This window comes from Armigeres subalbatus, chromosome 2, assembly GCF_024139115.2.
Source record: "Armigeres subalbatus isolate Guangzhou_Male chromosome 2, GZ_Asu_2, whole genome shotgun sequence".
Taxonomy (NCBI): Eukaryota; Metazoa; Arthropoda; class Insecta; order Diptera; family Culicidae; genus Armigeres; species Armigeres subalbatus.
The window spans coordinates 417,830,707-417,855,968 of NC_085140.1; the positions used below are offsets into that span (position 1 = coordinate 417,830,707).

Genomic DNA, 25,262 nt, shown 5'->3' on the forward strand with positions numbered 1-25,262 from the left:
CTCATGGCCAAATTCCAACGAATTATCTCCACACGTGGCCAACTCTCAGCGCCTTCCTTATTCCTCTGAATTCCCCTTCCTCACTACCTGTTGAATTAGCTGCTCTCAGCAAGTAAGTTAGCCCACGCACTATTAAAGCGCAACGGGAACTCATCCGGACCTGGATGAGCTGGTGTATCCTATATTAAAACGATTTTCCCCGATCGCTAAGGACCACCAACTCAAGCCAATTAACGAAGCCTTGACAAATCGCACTTTTGCAGACAAGTGCATGAAAAGCTTTGTGGTTCCCATCCCGGAAAATAGTATCACGGGTGGGTTGCCACGAAGATTAGGCCGATCTCCCTAACGTCTTGCGCATCAAAGGCCTTCGAAAGAATGGCTAATCGTCGCCTCAGAGAAAAGCTAGAATATGATGGAATGTTCGGCACCGGCGTTTACTTTGCCAACATATGAAACGTGCTACACAACGTTTGATATTGCCAAAGCATTTAGTAGGACCTAGATGCAATTGGACATTGTAAGCTCCGGGAATGAGGCATTTCCGGAAACATGCTTGTCTTCATCAAGCACTACCTCATCGGGTGCTGAAACTAGAATCTCTGAGGGCTGGTTCTGACAGTGATCCTCTTCCTCATTACCATGAACGGGGTCTTCGGCGTGCTACCGGCCAATGTGTTCCTTTTTCTTCGTGCCGGCGACATCCTCTTTGTTATCGTCTAGAGTTTTCATTTCCCGGCCATTTATGCTGTCCCGGGATTCGGGATGAAAATTCTTGTATATCCCGATCCCGGGAATTTTCAATGTTTTTTTGTTTTGAAAAAGAAAAAGTTTTGTTTGTTTCCAAAGCTTGTGTGGAAACCTTGTACAGAAATCCTTTCGCGATATTTTCTAATGTTGTACTAGAAACGGCTCATGTTTTCATTTTCCAAAACCAGCTGGAGTTTGTTTATTTTGATTTTCTCATTGCGTGATTGGTCGGCGCTGCTGCTGTTCTCTCGCCGAACCCCTGCATGAGTGATAAATTTCGTCCCCATTGTTGCCAATTCCTTTTGTTCTCCGTTTATGGCAAATTCTCAAGCAATTGTAAACTGCATAATGATGAAATAATTTTGACGACACTGACAGCGTCATTCTGGCGGGCTGAATTGGGCAATTTTCTCTCTCAGAGAGTGCTACCACGTGCTTTTTTAACGGAAAACCCTTCCCTCAGACCTTAAGTAATATCAAGGAATATTGTAGATAATTGTTGTTTAAATATAAGAGAGCTGCAGTTGCTAGCAGAAGTATCAGTCAGTAAACCGCCATAGGGTAAAGAAAACTCTAGTCTTGTGTTTTCTTTGTGAGGGAGTTCCCCTTGGCGTTGGGCATGCAATGCAAATAAAAATTGTGAGCATAAACACTATTAGTAAGCCTGAAGTAAAAAAAGATTTTTTGTCCCGGGAATCGGGAAATCCCGAATTTTTCTAAATCCCGGGATTTTTCGTACCGGAATGGAAACTCTATTATCGTCGGAAGGACACCCGTGCGGACTAATATACAAACAGGTCGCGGTAAGTGTTACCCATCGGTGGGCTTCATCCAAAGGCAATGAACGCCGGCAAGTGTGTCCGGGAACACATCTGTAGCAATTACCAGCAACTATCGGGGCAGTCAATAAAACTCAACCTTGACACCATACCCAAGCGGAAGATCGTTCGAGTTCTTGAAGTGAATGTCGACCGTAAGCTCACTTTCATGCCGAACTGGCGGTTAAAATGGCCAGTAAAACGCGCATAATCCCGATAAAACCCTTACAAAGCAGCACCGAATCAATACCAGATCCACCAGGCTGAAGCTAAGCCAGGCCACAATTGAATTGATAGCCGTCGGCTTTACGGCCTTGAGCTAATCTGCTCCGCTAATCGAAGTGTTATCGCCGTCCTGTCGCCTGCTTTTAACAGTTATGTCTGCTAAGTTTTCTGATGGCTTCTTTCAAACGCCCCCGCGGAAGTAGCCTGTGTGGATGCCGGCATCGGATCCTAGCGGCTATCTGCGGCAAAGCTGCCTCCTTCAATACTGCTACACAGCATTCCTCTCCTCGGCGAGGCTGATCGAACTGAAGCCGATTCTAAAACTCACAACAAAGCGCTTCTGTAACCAAGAGATCCGATACCCCGATGTTTCCGTCTCCGATCGAGGAGTTGGCTCTGGAGCCTCTGGTCCCAGCTTGGCCAGATCAAACAGCCTTTCTCGCCAATGCAGCATTTTATCGGCTGAAGCTGCCACCGTTTTCGTTGCAGCTACACACTCGGCAAGTAAACCAATCGCAATCCTCATCGACTCCGCCAGCGTTGTTCTGGGTTTGCAGTGCGATAATCCCAGGCATCTCAGAATTCAGGGAATTCTTGTTGGTATGGCGTCTAACACCACTTTCGCCTGAATCCCATTGGATGTCATTGCGGCATTAGGGGAAACACTGTTGCTGATGCTGGCACCGCATATCAAGGACTGCGTTATGTCAACTCCGTCCCCCTAGCCGACGTGAAAAATGGACCAAAATTATCGTCGGTCTAGTATCGTGCTGTTGGATACTAGAAGATTAGTCATCTTGAGGAAGATAAAGGGTTCAACTGGTCCCCGATCTTCCAAATAGAACTCCAGGGTCCAGATCGGTCACACAAAGGTCTCCCACAACATCTATGGTGGCCTTCCTTTCCAGTTATGAGCTGTGTGGCATCTAATACAGTGTTGAGCATTTAATATGCCACTGTCCTACTCACGACCATCCCAGCGAGCTTCATGGGATCCCGGTGAATATGTATCGATTTTTTTTACATAATAAATTTCCTGATTCGTGTCACGAATTCCCTGATAATTCTTGGATAACTCCAGGTTTTCCACGTTTTTTCAGGTAGTAGAAACCCTGTTATGGCAAAAAATGTTATCTTCTTCTTTCTATGTATAAAAATGAGTTTGCATTTTCTTTGAGCCAATATAACTCACGAACGGATGAACCGATTTGCAAGATTTTCTAACTAATCGTTTCATCTTGAGATCTGCTGTGTTTATACATATGAAAAAAATAGAACATTTCGCTGGGAAAGTAGACCAATTGTAAACTTACTACGTGTTAATGAGTTCTGAAGAAAACTCTCAAGTTCAAACTAAAATCTAAGTTTCCATGAACCTATCTAAAAAGTTGGTAAATTGTGATAGATTGAATAACCGTTTTCGACCAAAGGTCATACAGACTGAACACTTAACATCTAGCATGAGACAAGGGACAGTACACACAACACGCAGTGGACCAGTGGAGCATTTTTCGCTTTTATGTTTTCTCCCTACCTGACGGGAGAGGTTGAAAAACTGTCAAAATCAATATTAGGGCGAGTTGTGAAGAAACCCAACGCAATTGCACAAAAATTGATCTAGAGTGCGACGCACATAGGAGTACGCAGTGTAAAAGCGTGGCCAAAAGTATGTCGATCATTTTGTCGTCTGTAAATGCATTCAATAGAAACATTGAAGTATATTTTTTGTTTTTATGCTGTTTACATTCTGCTAGCAGTGAAGTATGACCCTGACGGCGTAGGTTATTGTTATTTGATAGAGCACCACTTGGCGCAAGAACGCTGTCTTTGAGAACTACAGCGTGCTTGCAACGAGTGGGGCCCACATCTGGCTCCGTCAGTGAGTATGATCTTCTTATGTTAATCTCCATTCTTCGATTATTACTAACTAAATTTTCCTAAAAAAAATGTACTTTGTTTGTTTACTTCAACTATATAAATTTGTCATCGGATCATGTTAAAGTCCCTGGATAATCTTTTGTAATATCAAATGGAGGAGATCTAATAAATACGAAATACAAATCAACCTCTATGTTTCTTAATATTAACATCCGAAAAATGCGTACGCTTTTATGGATCGATGTGTTCATCAAAGTCTCACTCTTTTTTGAAGCGAAACATAATTTATGTGAGGTTTGGCACTCAAAACCAAAATTTTTTTCTAGCATTTTGAAGTAAACTTCACTATATTAAAATAAAAATAAGTCACGATTGCGTGAGTATGCGTGAAATGTTTTTTATGGAGCTTATTAAGGAAACTCCAATCTTTCCAACGCTGACAATTTTGTTGCTTGGACTGGTTTGGAACCCAATCAAAAGTTTTATTTTGTAAAACATATTTTGTAAAAAGGTAGAAAAAAGCTAGAAATTAATATCATGATTATGCATCACTTAAAAACGGTTTCAGATCGAATCATGCTTGAAAAAGTTTTAAATACCCTCATTATTGATACCTATATTGATTTCCATTTTAAAAATCATTAAAAATCAAGAAAAACATGATAAAACGTGAACATTTTTCAATGCACAATTGCGATAAAACTAGCATTGAAATTATGGTGAAGTTTTCACAGCCAGCATGGCTTACAAGTAAACAATATTGTTTCAAAATCCCATGACAAATTAGTATCACTATTTGAGAATTCAAAAACGAAAAATAATATGAAAATATATAAAAAATTTGTTTTTGACTTTTGGCCAGGATTTGGGCTGAAATACTCCTCAGTGCGACGTCACAATCAACTCTATGACATTTTGATCACAAAGAGTAAATATAAACCCGAGCAACGCAGGGTACGTTCTGCTATAGTTACTTGATAAATTTATCAGTCATTTGTCGTATGATTAGTTTTATTCTTCGAATAAAAATCTCTAGACTCGGTTCTGAAAGACCTCATTAAGGCATCATGTTACAACAAAAAAAATGAAATTCCACGAAACATATAAAATGAATTATTTTCTGGATTATGCAATAGAAATGGTGTGCTACTAGACTGATGTCACCATCATAAAGAAGGGAAAAGTATCTAAAGCATTCAGCTACACCAACCGAGCCCTTATTCCACTGAAACGGAAAGTTCCCACCATTAGCAAGACACATAGCGTGTGGTTTTTTCCACACCGATGCCACCGTGGGAATGGTTGGTCTGACCTCTATCGCACTGATGATCCAATCCTGTGAGCGTTTATGCTTGCGACAAGGATAAAATCCTTTGAATTCCATAGAAACGCAAAAGCATTGCTCGTACCAGACCCAGACCTATTGCATAGGTGACGCGCGAGCTTTCCGGTGCCAAGCGTTCCGGTCATTCGTCTGCCTTTAACGCGTTACGATGTCGTCTTCATGTCGTCGCCATCGCTACTAGGATCGTTCATTCTGTCTGGTGGTTGAAAAGAGAAGTGAGCTTTCGCCAGTTGTGAAAGTGAATACGAAAGAATATTTGAAAAAAATATGCTCAATATTTGTATAAATATAACAGTCGAGGATTATGATGAACTATTAATTTTAATATAGTATTTTCATCTAGGGTTTTTTCCACATTAGAATTGAGTTAGCTTTGAAAAATAGTCAGAAGACAAAAATCGATTCCGACTCTAGTCGCCATAATGTCCGCATTGTCATAATCCTCTCGGATAGGCATGAAATACCAAGACGTAAGCTCAATCGTGTCACAAAACGATGTCAAATATTTGCAGACATTCGACTCCGTTTGTCCTCTACTTGGATATACACAATTCAACGCTTCAATTGTCTGTTCATCGAAAGAGTAATGTCCCTATCACGGCGAGACACATTAACATGCCAAGAAGTTGTGAACTTATGATATTGATGGTGGCCAGCCCGACCCACAGCCAAACAGCGAATTCAAAGTAGAAAGAAAAGGCACCGGAAGTCTGAAGAAGAACATTTGAGGTTTTTGCTATTGTTACATTTCTGTGGGTGAAAATCCCAGTGGGACGACGGCAACGACAGAAAATTCCTAACAAGTGGAAAGTGAAAGCTCACTCGACGATTGTCGTTACATTTTCAAGCGGGGGAAGGGCCCTTGAGCAAAGTGTCGTTTGTTTTTGTCGGTTGGTATGGGTAGGATGCTTTTAGCTTAATATGCAATGATGCCGGTGGCTAGCGCTTTGATGAATGCGGCTCAAAGAGAGATTGCGCGAAAATGCTGCAAAAAGCCTACAACCTTATCCAACGAAATGAGCAATAAGCGTTTAGGATGTCGAAGTAAGTTTTAACTGTTGCAAAAGTTGAATGACAAAAACGTTGCAAATTGTATTGGGATTAAATACATGTATCTAAAATGGAAGCGGTGAAGGTGATTAGGAAACATGCTTTAATTGTTATTTTGATTTATTCGCAAGATGTGTTTATCTAAGAGAAACATTTCCTATATTCTTGTTACGGATTGAATTTCTGAACGTCCTATATCTACACTGGATTTCTAATTCATAGAGGACAAATATGCGATTGTTTGTAGCACACATATTCCGTGAAATTGAATATATTTCAACCACAAGAGCAATCCGTTTGCAGTATCGAATCTATAATCTAAACATGAAAGTACGCATCTGTGAAGTTACAAAATTTACTTTAAGTATAGGTATTAGATGTAGAGTGGGTGAGTGGGCCCTCCTTAGCCGTGCGGTAAGACGCGCGGCTACAAAGCAAGACCATGCTGAATGGTGGCTGGGTCATTTTCGGATTGGAAATTGCCTCGACTTCCCTGGGCATAAAAGTATCATCGTATATAACCTCATGATATACGAATGCAGAAATGGTAACTTGGCTTAGAAACCTCGCAGTCAATAACTGTGGAAGTGCTTTCCTTTTTTTGGAACTTTATTACCACTGCGACCAGTATTTAGATCTATTGTGACTTATCCTCTTTTTTATATGCCTTAATACTGTATTGATAAATCACTATGGGAGTGATCACCTTTACATTCACGGGCATTTTTCCCATTCAGGAAAAGCATTTCGGGCTATCCCATATTTCCCAGGGTTCAAGAATACCCTTGTCAAAAATGTGAACCGTTTGTGAAAAATTGCAACACAGTTGCATAGTAAGTGTTCAGAGCTCTCACTCTCAAATCTGCAAAAACGACATACGTCGTCTTGAAGCTGTCCAGTGATTTTTAGGTGATATTTACAAGGACAGTTACCTGTTATCAAACCAGTGTAAAAGTGGAAGTGAAAGTGCTTAATGAACACTATGCTGCGAGGAGGCTCTGTCCCAGTGTGGGTATGTAATGTCAATAAGAAGAAGAAGAAGGGTGAATGAAATTGACGACACTCAGGGTTTAATGAAATATTAAAAAGAATTCAAACTAAATTTGTTAGGCTTCGCGATTTATTAGGAACTATCCACATACCACGTGGACAGTTTAGGGGGGAGAGGGGGTATGGTGAATGTCCATGGTCCACACAAATTTTGGAAAATTTATATGAGCAATTGTCCACGCTGGGGGAGGGGGTATCTAAAACTGACCAAAACCTGTCCACGTGGTATGTGGACAGCCCCTTACACGGAAACAAATCCATTCAACAATGAAATCATAAAAATGCCAATCCATGAAATTGGGATCATAATTCATAATTCCAGTAATATTATCTACATTCAACCAAGCCATAAGGATTATCTCCGGACTCCTTCCGTCGACACCGCTGCAGCGAATCATGTAGCTGTCTGGAGAGAGCTAAGAACAGCGATATCTGATGCAGTCTACGCGACCGAGCGAACAACACACTTAGCGACCTGTGCCAGAACGCCTTTTAAGGATTGCCAACCTTCCATCATTTAGGACCAAGAAGCTGGCGGAAAAGTTCGGGCTCTAAAACGGATTTCTCTCAAGAAAAATCCTATCCGGACCCAAATTCAGACCCGATTTAACGACCGAATTTGGAACGAAAACTCGGACTCCGAAATCATTTTCACGGACGGGTCAGCATCGGTTTCGCCTCTGACAGCAGTTACAGGCTATCAAAGAGGCCTCGGACAGTAATGTTACTCTCATGTGGATCCCTCGATCACTGCGGCATTTGGCGAAAAAAGTACGCACTGGCAAATATTGAATGAACGACACTGAAAACACGATAACCACCCTGCGGAACAAAGTTTTGGACAAGCGAAAGATAATAAACTTCATGGAAGATGTACTAATCTGTTTAAGTAAATCTGACGACATCACTACTCATAACGGCTAACTCTTCGGGCACCGATTTACAAACAACGGATCCGGAAAATGAGCAACCCTTCTAAAGAAACTGAGCCACCCCGGCTAAAAAAAATGAATTGTTTTTTATTAAAATGTAATGAGATTTACTGCGGTGGAACCCCTTTGGTTCGGCCCGACTTGTCAAAATTCCCTAATCTTACCCAAACTATTCCGCAATTACTCCGCAATCTCTAGAGATGAACCAGTCTTGGGATAAAATTCTCTTTAATAAAGAATAATTAAAAAATGTGTTCACGGTGTCAAACTCAATTCGACATTGTTTCATTCCAAAAATGAAGGTTGGGGGTGTTTATTTGTATTCATCACAATTTGACAGTTGTAGGAAGACTTGAATAAATTTTAAGTTTTTCCCATACAAATTTCCATATAAACATAAATTGACTTCGCGCCACCCCTAAATGGCCACCGAATTGCCTGAAATTTTGCCAGGACTCCTATAATATCAAAATGATGCTAATAGACATATGGGAGTTGGAACTTTCGAACATTTTTGAAATGTGAACTGCTCTAATGTCGCAAACGTAAACAATGCGTTTCCCTGCAAATTCCTCAACAACTAGGACCGCTCTCAGCTAACAACCAATTGGAACTGGTGGCGCTCCGCGCCTTCTATCGAACGGAAGTGTAAAATACCGCCAGAAGTCTTTAATCTTCATGAAATCAGCAGAAGAAGTCAATGTTTACGTTTGCGACTTACGCCCTTATGACACAACAATGTCGAATTGACGCAATAAATGACTTCCCTAATTATTCGTCATAGATGGTGAGCCGTTTGTTTCTTTTCATCCCTCTCCTCACTCCTTATTTAAAAAATGGTTGTGTAGAGTCGGTTGCCAATCTGCATTCCTCCTCACTTAGCATTGAGGAGGAATGCAGACAACACAAAATTAGCGCCTTAGATATACCGCCGGAAATAAGTATAAAGACAAGCATGATTTTCATACATTTTCATCATGTTCATCATGATATGATATTCCAAAGATGTTACGACATACTTTCAACGGGGGCGACAATAGGCCTGCGCGGTGATACTGGGCCATCTCTCTCTCATAAACATTCATAAACATAAACATAAACGGGTAGCAAAATCGTTTAAAAAGGTATCTTAATTTTAGTTTTTGTGTCCTCGGAAACATTAATTCCATTATACATATATACTAAGTTATTGAACAGTGAGTGTAACGATTAAATTGAAGTAATCTAAATTTAAGTTGTTGTCCGAAATGTCCGGTCCATGCTTGTTACATCTGAAATTGTAGGAATTTTCATTCACAACCAATTCTTCCAATGTTTCCAGAGAAGAATTGGAGATAAAACAATTCAAGCAATACTTTTGACAGATTAACACAATAATTAGAAGTCTTATCATGAAATTTGTTTTGTAAACGTAACTTGTAATTCCTATCTGAATTCCTCAATACAGGGTTTATCATAAATGTATTTCTATTTATAAACTACCAGGCCTGTAAATAGCCTGCTTCTAATACTTTATTGTTTCATATAAAATCAAAAAGAGAGCATTGTATAACAGTATGCAACAACAATTTGAACAGCAGCCCATTGCCATTGCAAAACTTACACGAAGAGAAGCCCCAGATTTCGCAACCATCCAACTGCACGCTTATGTGCTCCATTCAGCTGTCGTAATGATAATGGGTAATTATGCGCGCATAAACATCCATTAATTATGCCAACGTTTCTGAGTGACGCCGTCATCTTTGGGATGGTAACATTTTCAATACTTTGTCTAGACTGTTGCATACAGCGTTGTAAAAACGAAATTGACAAACCGATAGGCATTAAAACCCACTTACGGTGAAATTTTAGTGAGAACTACTATTTAAAGATATAGAACTTGAAAAGTAAATGATTAGGGACAATCACGGCAGAATAAAAAAATGACAGCCGCCTTAGCCCTCACCTCGTATTTTCGAGGTTTTTCGAATAATTGATGATCAACAAACTTTAAAATCATTTTTCAACACATGCTCACGCATCGAAGAAAAAAATCCCTGTATGTACAATAAAACAAAAATTAAAAACAATTCTTAACATTTAAATGAGAATATATTCAATGCTTGAAACGACAATACACTATTTGTTTTTGTTTTTTTATGGTTTTTGGATTTAATGAAGCATTGGGTTTTCGCCAAAGTAGTTCACAAGCATTGAAGAAACACCATGCTGTTTTTTTAATTTATGGAAATTGATAATCTATGCGTCATAAAAGCGACCTCAGTATAGTTTCCAACAAAACAATCCTATGCTACTGACAATAATACAAACGCATAACTATTAAAGAACCGCCTTTTTGATTAAAAACAAGCTTTCGCAAAGAGTTCATGCAGATGCAATGGAACCGTCATCAATGAGCACCGCCAGCTACGGAATGAATGAAAAACGAACATTCGAAATAGAGCATAACCTCACCGAATATAAATAAAACATTTCGAACGAGAATTATATTTGCACAAGCCGTCTTATTGCATTCAATATGGTTACGGCAGCAACAGCTATGTGCATAAACCTGCTTCCTGCTACTTCAGGATGTTTTCCTTTTACTTCTCTGGAAACAACAGCTATGAAATAGAGTTTAGAACGTGAGTTCATTCAAATAAATGAAAAAAAAAAAATCACCGGGATAGTTTATCTTTGGAATTGACTAAACGGAGCAGAATGAAAAAGGAAATTCTGTCTTCGGTGCAATCATGTTACTTCTACGGGTTGGAACACTTTTTATTTTTTTATAGATTATATGTATCACGAGTTCTTGATTTGATTTCTAGTATGTTAATATTTGTAAACAACTAATGATACTCAAACAATAAAGTCATTTTTGAGGTTAAGTTATAGAAGTCGAGGCAACGAAAAGAAGTGCTACCTAAATAGATGCTAAACTTTAATCAGTAGCAATTCATACTTTCTTCAGATAGTATACAAATTCGTAAATTCAATCCCATATTGTAATAGATGCTAAACTTTAATCAGTAGCAATGCATACTTTCTCCAGATGGTATTAAAATTCGTAAATTCAATCCCATATTGTAACCACCTATTTATTTGAATGTAGCTAACTATTAACTAATTATCACATTTAAATACCTCACATTATCCATAGCATGTATTCGCAATTAAGTCGGATCCACTGATGCCATCAGGTTCAAGAAACGACGGCCTCACCTATAAGAGAAGAAAGCAGAAAATGAAGCAATCAGTAAGCGCAGTTTATTTGCCATTAGTACCATGCACCCTTCCCTCGTCACTGTCGACTCTGTAAACGCAAATATGCCTTCCAAATAACGCGAGGTGTGAATGATGAACTCATCATCAAGAAACAAACTAAAATAAAGAAAAATCTGCGAAAGTAACTGTATATCAACGAATGGCTAATTGAAATTTTGTCTACCTTTTAGAAATTTCAAACAATAGACAAAATTCATCACATAACTGTACAGTGTAAGGTAAATTAAGACTGTTTAGAAACAAAGTTTATGGTTGTATCGTACAATGTTTCTTCCATTGGTTAATTTACTTAAGTAATTGGCCCTATGACATGAATACCTAATATTAGCACTAATGTTAAAAACAATACAATTCACGTAGGACACGCTGATCACAAAATTGATCACTTAGAAAAATCAAATTTCAGATCTGGGTTACACCTAATTTCTCCTAATTATTCACAACACACAATTAAATTTGATGTACAAACATTTGGACTCGCATGTGCGAATGCGAAAGCGAATGAAACGGGCTAGCGATTAATAAAATATGGTTGATCGTTTGTCGGTTGAACACAAAAATAAACACGTACGCACCCGTGTCGAAATTTGAAAGTTTCTTTGCTTAGATATTTACAGTTGCTTCTTCACGAGGAATGTGAAGTCATATAGACGCCAATTGAGTGTGAATATAATATGATCTGTTAGCACGATATCCCAAGGTCAGATACGATCGGTTAGAGTAAGCCCTGAGTGCACGTAATGTTGTGTATGTACTTGCGAATAAGACGTGCATTTCGTAGTATTACTGTTCTGGAATCCGACGAGCAAATTGATATAAATTGGGACTTTACGAGGCACATTGTCCGGCGAGGTTAAACTGTTTGTTTGGGATTATATAAAAACTAGAATGCTAAATAGAAGCATATTTGTTAAATAGTCATGTCAGTCAAAATAAATCTGTGTCTTAAATTCTTTGAGTCTGAGCAGGATGCCATCTAATTATGTCTATGACTACAGTGTATATGAGCGAGCCTGGTGCAGGGTATTATACCATTACGCTTAGTCCAAAGTTGTCGCCCGTACTTCAAAATCGATCGTGGAGATGCAGTATTTTTGTACGTCAACCATTTTCGGAAACAACCGGAGTAAAAAGAAGGGAAGTTGAGTAAGTAGACGGGTTTGACTGTTCTCGATGCGGCATTGGAAGAGATCCAGAAGCCAACAAGTCGAAGAATTCGGAAAGATTAAGGACATTGGGCGTAGTAACCCACTCATAAAAAGCATCCAGATTTCACGGCTTTATGTTCATCGAACCGTTAGGAAGCAATATCTTCCAAATCAAGCAGTTCTACGATCAGAGCTCGGGCGCAAGTAGCATTACAACGATTGGAGGATGAGCGACTATTACTGAAGCGAAAGGTAGCGTCGCACAGTGGCGGACCCGCATACAAATGCCGGACAAAATCTAATATGTTGCTCGAATTTTTCACCAAAGCGTATATTTGCAGGTCCTATCAAACCCAGTACAGTATATGGTATCGTGTGGGATGTTAAAGTGGAGCCGATAGAGGTACTTCTCCATACAACATGTATGTATATCGTCTCCAATTCAGCATCTTGAATTGTACCATGTACGATTTTATGTTGACTGGGAAGCGAACGTGTGCCGCTCAAAGTGCACAATCCGAACACGAGTGCCAATCGGCACATCAGGGGATTAATACCAGTGAGATCTTGATTACGATATACTTGTTACGGAATGCGACACACAAACACGCGCGCGAAAGTAATCCAAATAAACGACATGTAAAATAAACGTAAATTACCAAAATATGTCTGGCGAACATCCTTATTTAACCTCAAATAGAGATAAAATAAGGGTTGCTGAATAACATTAGCATTCCGATTAGGGTGGGTGTACCAATTGTCGCCATACATAAGGACAATTTTTTTTTTTTTTTCAAAATAAGTAAAAGGCATGTGGGTGGACTTCATATATCAAGCGAAAGGTTTTACTTCCTGCTCCTTAGAACAGCTGTGAAAACCACAATCAAATTTGTTATTATCCTCAAAATTGATTAATCCATAATAGGAACGCATGCACCAATTGTGGCTCTATTCTTGATTTTGGTTCCTTATTCGGAAAATCTCATTGTTTTCTTATGGGACTGGCCAAATTGGGATCACAACTGGTGCAAAGGACGTCAAAAATTAAGCAAAATCATTTTTTTACAATTAAGCTTTGCTTGTTTTGGAGGAAATCAAAGGTATTATCGTGTCATATGAATATGCTTTATCGATATGAACTTGGTTTGCGGTGTTATGATTGGTCATTTGGCATATAAAGCACTAATGCGACAACTGGTCTATAGGCACAACTGGTACATCTAGCCTACTATCAATGTGGTTGAACAGCAGTGAATATTACTTTATTTTTAATTTTATTCCCGTTTTTTTTACTTTCCTTACGTTAAAGAAATGATGACGCGGCCGCCTAATCCGAAGTTCAAATGAACAATTGCTCACTTTGAGCGATTGATTGTTTATTCTCGCGAAGGATGAACAATTGAACAAATTAAGGAAATGCTAATACAGTCGTGTAGAAGGTACATAAGTCACATCACTTTCCATGGTGAATCCCGATTTATGTTACTGATTACCCCACCCAACTAACACAACTTCTTCCTTCTCATGGTAATTGTGGAGATGCAGAGGTACTCTGGGTCTTTAGTAGCAACAATAACTACAAACTAACATTCCCTCCCTTTACCAAATGTCTGTAAGGACTTGGCCGGCGCCGTTATTGATCAACATTTGCGAGTTGCTGAAACGTGCACTTCGAGAATAGATGGTAAATCCCAACCACTATTCACTTGGATCGTAGTGCAATTTGCACCAGTTCTGATCAATCACGGAGTAGCAACCATTTATATGTACAGTCAGTCTAAGCTAATAAACATTCGCAAATTAGGGTTCCTTAGGGTCGCTTCTTAGTTGGGTTTAAACCCAACCCATTTGCTATTTGAGACCATGCTCCAATTAGCGAACGTTCGTTGTACTTCGTCGTAATTATGATCCTGGCTGGCATGATGAAGATTTATTGCTGTTCACCGGGAGGTAACCGGCATCGGAGAACAGTTTTCCAATTGGTGCTGGAGCTGTTTTTGTTGCTGCAGTTTCGATAACATTCGGTAGAGTAATGTCCAAATATTTTGCTGAAGACATTCAGGTCTTCATTCAAAGCAGTCTTGTAAAGTCATTCATGGTCTTCAAGCAAGTTATAAAACCTAAAGTTGTCCTTGTTACACAGCTGTGTGTAAAAATCATGGTTTCCAATGGCAAACGACTGATGAAAAAACTTCTGGGATCGTGAAAGCATCTTAAGATTTTGAAAATTAGCTTTAGAACAGTTTGTCGAATGGTACATTCATTAGAATCTAATATGATGAGCTAAGTTTAAAAAAATAGAAGGGTTGTGTACAAGACACAACCGCTAGACGTAAACTACGTAAAACCTGTTAGTGCATTCAGAATCGTAATATCATGTGAATATAAAGTTGTATACATGACACAATCGCGAATTTCAACCAAAAATTATCATAATCTGTTCTCATCATAAACATTTGTCATAATCACCTCCGACGACCATCACAGATAATACTTGGACCGCCACCTTCGCAGACATCGTCTCAAGACAATTCAAAAAGCTGCTGCCCCGCGCGCGTTTGCGGTTTTGCTTGAAATCCTCGTGCGATTGTCATCAGCATCGGCAGCGTTCAGTAGAATTTGTTTAAAATTTTAAATAGAATAGGTTTGTCAACAGGGAGTGAAAATGAGAAATTGCACATGCACAATTCTGCTGTCGCCGACGACAGCCACTCAATGATTTACCGCTTATTTGCTACAGATGACATCTTTGTGAATAATTTTCTGCAGAAACTATCCGTCGACAGCCACCTTAGTACTGCTCCCACCGATGACGAGATTTCTGCAGCAACCATTGCCATCAATGTTGGATGAATTTCGAATTCTTGATTATGTTGCTGACGACGGTATTAACCCGATTATTTAAATCAAACCGGATCTGCAGCATCCGCAAATTTCGCGAGCGAACACCACTGATGTTGATACTGGAACCGCTCTCCGAAGAATCTCGAACTAAATGGTTGCCGGTGCGATGCTGGAACCGCTTTGGACTACTCTCTGCGAAATCTCGAACAAATTATGCTCGTTAGCTCCGCCCCTTTGTTAGTCGTAATGAGTACACATAAAATTTGCACCCACAAAGAATAACAAAAGAGCTGGGCATTGGGCTCACTACATTGAATACAAGAAAGCAGCTTTCCCTCGCGCGCGAGCCCTATTGTTCGAGGTTCCTTGGAGAGCGGTCCCTGCATCGGCATCAGTGCCAGTGGCAGTCGTCGGAGTCTGTTGCGTCCAACGGGTTGTGGTCCTAGCATCGATATCGGCGGTACTCTTCGGCGTGTTGCTGCAGAATCAGAATCATTGCGTTGCCTTCATCAGCAATACTCAAGTGTACAGAAAATTGTGGTAAAGCATTGAGTGGCCACCCGCAACAATCGTCAGCGGATATGTATCAAGACGTATATACCGGTCCTTTTCAGGATCATTTTTTAATGAAAGGCACTGGATATGTTACGAATATTCTTTACAGGAACAAAAATTTGATGATAATGGTAACATCAGTGATGGCCGTCGGCGGGGGTGGTTGCAGTGAATTTAATTGTCGCGGTAGCGTCTGTATTGGAAGGTAAAATTTAATTGCTAGGTATTGGAAAGGCGCATCCTTGTGTATAATTTTCTGTGGCATTTAACTGCCGACGGTCGGCACAAAGGTCAAGAACGACGCCATCCAGTTTTCGACAGTCACCATTAGACTGTGCTTAGTAATGTGATGAAAACTTCTTTCGATATTAAACTTGCTCTTGTGTATAATAGTGGATTAAGAAAAATCTGAAATGAGAAGTTGAATATTCTCGCAAAATTCGGACAATCGGTTGGTTGTTGTTAGTAGTTATAAATGATTAACAAGGTCTCAAGAAGCATAATCAGTTCTTCTCAGAACAGAGTTCTTCTCTAATTTGAAACGGAAAATTTGATTTGAACTGTAATTTCTTTAAAGAGACATACAATTAAATGGCAATGATGGCGTCATTATCGATCCCAACAGCATCAATGATGGCCGTCGGCGGTGGTTGCTGCAGACAATTTATTCGCCGCGGTAGCGTCTATAGCCATTCAACGGTAGAAAGTTAAACTTTCTCGCTAGACTCGGTGTAAAGACGCATAACCGAAAATAAATAAACATTTTCTGATAAAACTACTTTATTGGATATGAGAAAGCTGCTTTCCCGAGGATTCTGTTAATGATTGAAAGTGAAAGTTTCTCGCAATGTTGTAAATTCTTAACAAGATTTCAGGAAGCGTAAATCGGTTCTTTCTTTAAAGTGAAATAAAATTAAATGACTATGATTGCCTCGTTAGCGATCCCAACGGTATCAAAGATGGCCGTCGGCAAAGGCTGCTATAGAAAATTTATTAGCCGTGGTAGCTGCTGCAGCCATTTAGCGGTACGAAGTGAAATTTTCTCTTCAGATTCGGATAATCGTTGGGTTACTGTCAGTGGTTGTGAAGGCGCATATAAATGCGTATATAGCGTCCTTTCATGATCCCCATTTCGGAAGATCGGAAGATAGTTGATTTGAAACGAATTTTCTCTTCAAATTGAAAGTGGCTATTATTGCATCGGTAGTGGTCCCAGCAGCATCAGAGCTGTTCGTTGGCGGTAGTTCCTGCAAACGAAAAATATTTGCCGCGCTATCGTATGTAACCTTCCACCAGTCTAAAGATAAATCTTTTCACAAACTCAAGCATCGAACGCCACCGAGCCGTTGTTACTAGATCGCTACCAGACGGTCCACGCTCGAGCGGAGCGGTCCGCTCGCCATGCAAGCTCGAACGAAAATGACCCGCGCGCGCAAGATACGACTTTTTTACGCACAGGGAAAACGAAGCGATTGGCCAAAAGGTGCGTACCGTGGTACCTTACAGCAATATGATGTCCGTATTAGGGATGCATGAACGGAATTGATTGGTTCTGAAATTTTTACCAGGCGTGAAAGAATTAAAATTTTCAATAGTTCGACGTTGATAATCAATAGTTTTAATACAATTAGCGAATTGGTGGAAAGTTTCGTGACAATCCCCAATTTGGAAACTTTCATTTTGCACTCTGTTTCCGAGGCTTCCCCTTAGACGTAGTTTGCGTCAAAAAGTAACTCACGTAAATGATCAGTCATTTACAAAAGAATGGATATTGTCACCTTGGGTAAACCGTCGTTATAAGGCTTACTTGAGAGCCATAAATTGCAGCATTTTATAATTTATTAAAGAATTATTCAGAGTTTTTTAGTGGGCTACCTTCACTTGTCATAAGACAAATTAGTACTGCTCAATTTAGTTCCACCACTTTATTGTAACTTTCTAGTTTCCAGATATGTTTTTCGACCTCAACAGAAAGACCGTCTTCATTGTCTTGTACTTAACTCGACTTGATTTGACGAGATAACTAAAGACGGCCCAATGCTGAGGTCGAAATAGTTAAAGTTAAAATCAAGTAGAGGAATTATATGTGATAGCACTAACTCGTGGGCCCTCCCTAGCCTAGCGGCTATGAAGAAATACCATATTGAAGGTGGCTGAGTTTCCCGGTCCAGTCTAGGAAATTTCAGGGTTGGAAATTGTCTTGACTTCCCTGGGCATAAATGGTGTTAGCCATATAAGACGGCAATATGAAAGTCTTATGACAATATTGCACTGGTACTGAATTAGAACCAAATAATTCATTGTAGATATTCCAACCTACTGTTAACCCAGTGACACTATTGCTACAGATGGCACTTCCTCACTACACAGCATTTAACAAACAAACATACCGAAGTAGGTCGAACTAATAATTTCTGGTTTAACTGACGGAACGCAAATTTTACTACTCTGCTGATCTGCTTTGCGTACCGATTCCTTCTGGGACTGATGATCGCTTGATGCGATCCAGAGTACGACTCTCATGAGCAAACACTTTGATGAACGACAGACAAGACAGCGCGGTTTTGTACCAAACAAGTCATATGGAGAGACGTGAACGGATCATAATTCTTCCCGACCATAAAATGTTATAGTTGCATTTGATGTGCGTCCGCGGGATGGGTTACAATCTGTTGCTGAACGTTGACGATGATGTTAGTCATGTTGGCCGGCTGGCTGGTATAATTAGTTGGGGTTAGATCTTAATTGACTACCTTGTAAATGGTTTGGAAGCTGGACTGGAGCATATGGACTATGATAATATATGTATGTGACAATCACTTGAAATGTAGTTATAATTAGCAATCAACTAATTGTGTTTGAATTATAGTGATAATCAGCAGCACAAAATCCTTTAAATAAATAGAAACGGAACAAAAATACAGAGTCTTAGCAGGACTAGATGTTTATCAGAACAACATTGCGACTAATTATACCTACTTCAAACCACAATGTGAAAGTTAGGATACTTAGACGATGAAAACGCGTCTTGAAATTAAAATGTTGTTGATGATTGAATGATAAACTCAACCGGTGATTGTTAGATTTTCTAACAATTCTGGATAAGAAACTATCAAAACCTGTATAAGAACTGGGCATATGTTCTTCTTCTTCTTATTGGCATAACATCCCCACACTGGGACAGAGCCGCCTCACAGCTTAGTGTTCATTAAGCACTTCCACAGTTATTAACTGCGAGGTTTCTAAGCCAAGTTACTATTTTTGCATTCGTATATCATGAGGCTAACACGATGATACTTTTATGTCCAGGGAAGTTGAGACAATTTCCAATCCGAAAATTGTCTAGACCGGCACCGGGAATCGAACCCAGCCACCCTCAGCATGGTCTTGCTTTGTAGCCGCGCGTCTTACCGTACGGCTAAGGAGGGGAGCGGGCCATTTGGCATAAGGTCATTTGGCATAACGGACATTTGGCATAATTGTAACCAACGTTAAAAGTGAGGGTCTTTTGGCATAATTTTTATTTGCGTTCGCTAAATGGTGACTAAGTGGTGCGGGAACACCTCGGAATAGTAAATACAACACCCGTCGATAACAATATCACAAAGACATTGTCCTCTCGTGGAAAGAATGCATTGCAATGCAATGCAAAAGTTGACGCATGCCCGGATTAGAACAGTGGTGGATATAATCCCCTCTTTAAAAGAAGGCGTGTTGCCGGATTATGGCAATGAAGGATGTGATCACTTCTTTAAAACTAGGCGCTTGCCCGGATTAAGGTCATGGTGGATCCGATCCCTTCTTTAAAGGTAGGCGCTTGCTAGGCCTATGGCAATGGATGATGTGATCCCTTCTTTAAAATTAGGCGCTTGTCCGGATTATTATAATGGTGGATGTGATTCCTTCTTTAAAGTAGGCCAAGTAGTGTGGCCAATTTTCAGAGATTTATTAGAATAATTAGATTCTAAAATCACAAAGCTATATTTATGTATCGATCAACAATTTTTGGTATCATAACTGTATCAATCACAAAAAGAGATCCTCTTGGGAACATCATGATTGTCGTGATATGACCACTGTATTTTAGGAGAGTGAGTGGAGTGAGAGTGGTTTGCAGATAAACCATCATCACCATACCAATTTTGTTGCTATAGCAGACTGTCACTATTACTCTATTCGAGAACCAAAATACTTGCCTTGCTTAATACCAACAATAACAATTGCAACAATTGCACGACTGGTATTACGACAGACTGTGAAGAGCTATTTAGAAAATTACAATGGGAAACATTGTGGATGGAGCAATCTTGTGATGATGATGATGATGATACATTGATGATGTATTGTAGCAAGGCAACTGCCAGTAGCACTGGTCATATCTGACAAATGATTTGATCCTGTTTATATTATTGTTTGTATTTCATCAGACTCCTGTATGAAGGGCTAAAATGGATGGGGTGGTTCCGTAAGCAAAGACTACTCTGATATGTAAAAAATCAAAATCATTATTTCGAGACGTAAACCCCCTGAAAATTATATTTTGTGCTCCCAGAAGTTATTCAAATTTTCAGCCAGATCCGTCAAGTTCAAGTGGATGCTTAACGAGCAGGATTTTTGACAAAATTACCCGCGGGCTTCGGGAGCCTCTTTTAATAATGTAAAGATTGTAAATGTCACTATTGAGCGGGGTTGGCTGACTCCAGCGCCACCTACCAGTAAAAGAGTGGAAAGTATGCATGTTTTATTATAGTGTGGCATATTTATTATAGTGTAGCATTATGATAATTGTTTCCCAAGCATTTTTTTTAAGAATAATCTGTCACAAACAACTGTGCAGAAGCTGGGCCCGATTGATTGCGTCTACGTTTTTCACTAATAGTTGATGGCGCCTGTTTTACTTACCAGGTACAACTCTTGGAAGCCTCTTGACCAAATTTGAACCTATACATGTGCTCATACAAAACGTCTTGTCCAAAAGCATTACTCTGTTGCAATCGTGCGGATGGTACTCATCCGAAGGGGATAGAAGCATCCATTACTCGTCAGCCGTCTCGTCATAAAATTAATTCATTCATTCGTTTATACGACGAGAAAGCTATTCATATTCAACGAACAAGCAGTATTTATGTTTTTTGCATTTAACACGCAAAAAGTAAACAACATCACTCACCGTCATGATCTGACCGTCATTAATCTGACATCACTAAAAACGTTCGTTTTTGCCTTGCCTCGCTACTTTCGCCATATTCCAGCCCACATTATCGTCATCATGGTGAATCTGTCATTCACATCGCATTCAGCAAGTGGCTTGCATCTCACACAATCAAGACACAAGACAAACGGCGGTGCCACACTTCAAAATGCAACTTTCTATTTCGTGTATTCCATTCGTGAGGAGCGGAATAACTGCACCGGCACTATTGATACGATTGATTGACTAGTAACTGACCTTCTTATTGGGTCAGATTGCTCGTCACGTACACAAGCAATAACTTTCACCCAATCAACCGAACCCAACCCTTCATCGATTCGGTTCATGTTGACTTGGCAACGAAGATCGCATATTACTACTCCTTTCTTGTCTTTCCCTTGCCACTTCAATCGGATCTATCAACAGCCAATTATCGATTGTCTAAATTGAAAAATTTCGAGCGCCCCTTTTTACGCCGTACTGCCGAGCAGACTGATGTGTCAGCATTGTGAGATTTCATGAGGGGATAATATTTTGCATTCATTTGTTGAGATGTTTGTTACTCTTTGGTAAATTGATCGAATATTGGAAATGTTGTTTGCAATTTCAACTGTTCAGGAGCTGTACACTAATCACGTAAGAGATTTTTTAGAGTGTTAAACCCCCTCTCTTTTTTCGCAAAAAAAAATTTATTCTTAGGAGTGGGTGGGGGCCTGGCTATATTTTACCATTGAAAATGGATCGCTAATAATGATCTTAGATTTTGATCGTAGAAAAATATAATTATAAAATTCTATGCATATATTTATAAATGAAACTTTTTTTTCATTTTTGTATGTTGTATTGTACGAGAAAGAAACTAACTCCGCTAGATGAACGATTATTTGTTTTTTACTTCACTGTCTTTTTAATGCATAAATGCATACATAACAACTGATACTTCCTGATTTTTGGGCTTGTGATTACCTGGTGACCTTCCAATCGGTCTTTGTACAAGATCGTCTCATCGACTGCGCAGCGCAGTCGTTAAGCAAGCTACACAAATATACGATATGCTTCGAGTAAAGGTCAGCGTTCTTTTCGTGGCACTCGACATCAGCAAGGAGAACTTCTTTCCATAGATTGTAAAAGATAGCGCGCGCGCGTAGGAAACATGTGCTGATGCAGATCGATCATATGTGTACGCACAGTTTGTCGGACTTGTCCTGTTGCTATGACCATTAGGTCAGTGACTTATCCAAGGAAACAGACTCTTCGAATGAACGGAAAGCTGGAACATAAAAGTGCTTCGCCAAAGCCACCACCATGCAGGTAGCCAGACGAGTTGTACAGCCGAAAGCGGCTGCTAGAGAAGAGGAAAATGTCCATCAACGGTCATCACGTGTATGGGGTAGGGTTGTTTCGTGTTCTGCAGCAGCAGAGCCAACCATGCGCACCATTGCTCTACGATATGATGTTTACGACGGAATTAATTAATTTTAATTCAGGTTGATTATCTTAATTTATCGCAATTTCCTCGATTTCATAAGAATATCTACTGCCGCTGAACGCTCAGTGTATACAACTTCCACAATATGTATGGAGCAGACTTAAATAAATAATACTCTGTCTATATGGACACAGGAAATGTCACGATCGAGGGCAGCTTCCACATTTGTGGAAAAAACGAGTTGTTCGAATTAACAGCAGATAGACTACGGTTATGCTTCTCTGCTGTGTTATTCGTGTGGTGTGGTGGTGATGTTAATGGATAATTACCTAGGCAATTTTGCCTAATTTCGCTGCAACGAATTTTAAACTGTGTTTGGTTTGTGTTTTTATTCAAGATGATGTAAGAAATCTACTTAACTTGAAAATTGGTGGCTGTAATTGTCAAACAATATATACGATCGCATCATTCGTGGAGAATTATCTGTCCAAAATGCTTTTGTATTAACGTCTTGGAAATATATAACTTCATTTTGATTTCCTCCATTTCCAGCCACATAAATTTACGATGGTTTATATAGTTAAAGAAGATCATACATATTTCGAAAAACTGGAGACTAATATGAAAAAGAAAACAAATGACATCCGCATGTACTCACATTCCAAACTCCTTACAAATAATTACCCAAAAGCATATCCAGCTTCAGTCTTTGTGTTAATTTAGGCAGTGTTTACATAAAATCAGTAAAACATAATGGGAGCACGTGTGCATATAATAACAGATTAGTGTTAGCTCAACTGAAGGTAAAGGTTATTGAACTCAGATGAGCACGTGCTAGACAGAAGAAGAAGTACACGTTTTGCACACGCGACCACCTCGTTTTATTACTGGCTATTGAAGTGGATAATGAAGAAACACCAACAAACATCGCATGAAAACGACATCGCTTTACACGTTTGTTTCTTGGAAATATTAAGTCTAGTAAAAAAGTGAAGTGACTCAAACCCTGGTGAAAGCAGAAACGTAATAGAGCAGAAGTGAACAACGATGATCAACAATTTGCAGCTCCGTAGCAAAACACTAAGTTGTCCATATAATGGTCAAATGATTTATCGTCACAACGTTGATTATCTGAAATCCGAGGTAAATTGGGATAGCGGAAAGTAAAAGCTACGAGTCATAGTTATGGTCGTTATCATCACATGTGTTGGAGAAATATGCTCAAAAATGTGATGCTCTTAAAGCTTAATTTAGCGGAATTTTAAATGAAATTGATCAAAAGACATTTTTCGTGCTGCCAAAATCTAATGATTTTATTGTCAGAATTCAATTTTGCTGAAAAGCTGAATGTTTCCAAAATTGAATGGAGTCTGTTTTAGGGTTGAAAATTACTAAGTATCCCATGAACCCCAACAATCACTATCAAAAAGCTTCTACTCTCCGCTGATAGCACTCAATATCTTCCGCCAGGCTGATGCAGATAGGGACCATCCCGGTGATAACGCATACTGCCTCCGACGATATCGTTCTGTAGGCGCTCTTAACTCGTATGGCCATCAGCCGGAACGCACTTTGCAGTCTTCTACGGTTCCGCTTGGTTTCCAGCGCATTACCCCAAGCAGGGACTCCATACCGCAGTATCGATGACGAGACACTAGCTAGTAGGCGTCTGGTGCTACTTCTTGGACCGCCAACGTTTGGCATGATCCTTGCTATTGCGGTCATAGCCTTCGCCGACTTTTCGCAGACGTAATCGACGTGGCTATTGAAATTTAGCCGTTCGTCGATCATCACTCCCAGATATATCAATGATCGCATCGATGCAATAGCATGATCACCAATGACAATCTCCATCCTCTGAATCGCCTTACAGTTGCTGACTAATAGCACCTCCGTCTTATGGTGAGCTATTTGTAGCTTCGCTCCGTTCATCCAGCTCTCGATCATTGCTATCGTCTCCATCGCCAACCTCTACCTCTTCAAGTGTCTCGCCCATCACTGTTAGTGACACGTAGTCCGCCAAACCCACGATTTTAACTTTTATAGGCAACCGCAGACTCAGGACTCCATCGTACATCCCGTTCCAAAGAGTTGGACCGAGAATGGAGCCTTGAGGAACGCCCGCTGTAACCCGCATCGACTTACGCCCTTCGTTAGTGTCGTACACCAACACTCTGCTCTGAAAGTAGCTCTTCAGGATATGGCACAGGTACCCAGCCAGCACACATGTTTCACATAGTTTCGCAACTCATATACGATCAAATTTAGTCACAATCAAGTTGCTGCAACCATCTTTGTCTAACTTGTGTTGCTCGGGTAAGCTGGCACTATTGAACGCATTTTTTACGTCTATTGTTACCACTGCGCAATATCGATCTCCTCTTCGCTTCTGTTTGGATGCCTTCTCAGTGCTCTCGAGCACTGTCCGAATCGCATCCACCGTCGATACTCCTTTGCGGAACCCAAACTGCATCTTCGACAGTCCGCGCTCGCCCTCCGTACATTTCGCAAGCCTATTCAGGATAATCCTCTCCAGGAGCTTCCCGAGTGTGTCCAACAGACATATAGGTCTGTAGGAAGCCGAATTACCCGGAGGCTTTCCTGGCTTCAGCAGCAACACCAGCTTCTGAATCTTCTACATTTCTGAGAAGTTGCCTTCGTCCGGGCACTTTTGCAGCACCGTTCTGAACATACCCGGACATGCCACGAGCGCAGCTTTCAGCGCCACGTTCGGTATTCCATCCAGACCGGAGGCTTTCTCCGCTTATGCAAGCTCCTCA

General features: G+C 40.1%; 1 protein-coding gene across 6 annotated transcripts in view; it reads right to left on the reverse strand.

The window, feature by feature from the left end:
• The window catches only part of LOC134213419 (GTPase-activating protein CdGAPr-like), a 174,790-nt gene that overhangs the window by 53,985 nt on the left and 95,543 nt on the right, over nt 1-25,262 (reverse strand). Inside the window, exon 2 of one of the 6 annotated variants that reach the window (XM_062692462.1) lies at nt 11,175-11,252. The exons of the other annotated variants lie outside the window; for them this stretch is intronic. The gene's annotated coding sequence lies outside the window, so the exon portion shown is untranslated. The remainder of the gene's footprint in view (nt 1-11,174; nt 11,253-25,262) is intronic. 6 annotated transcript variants of the gene reach the window in all.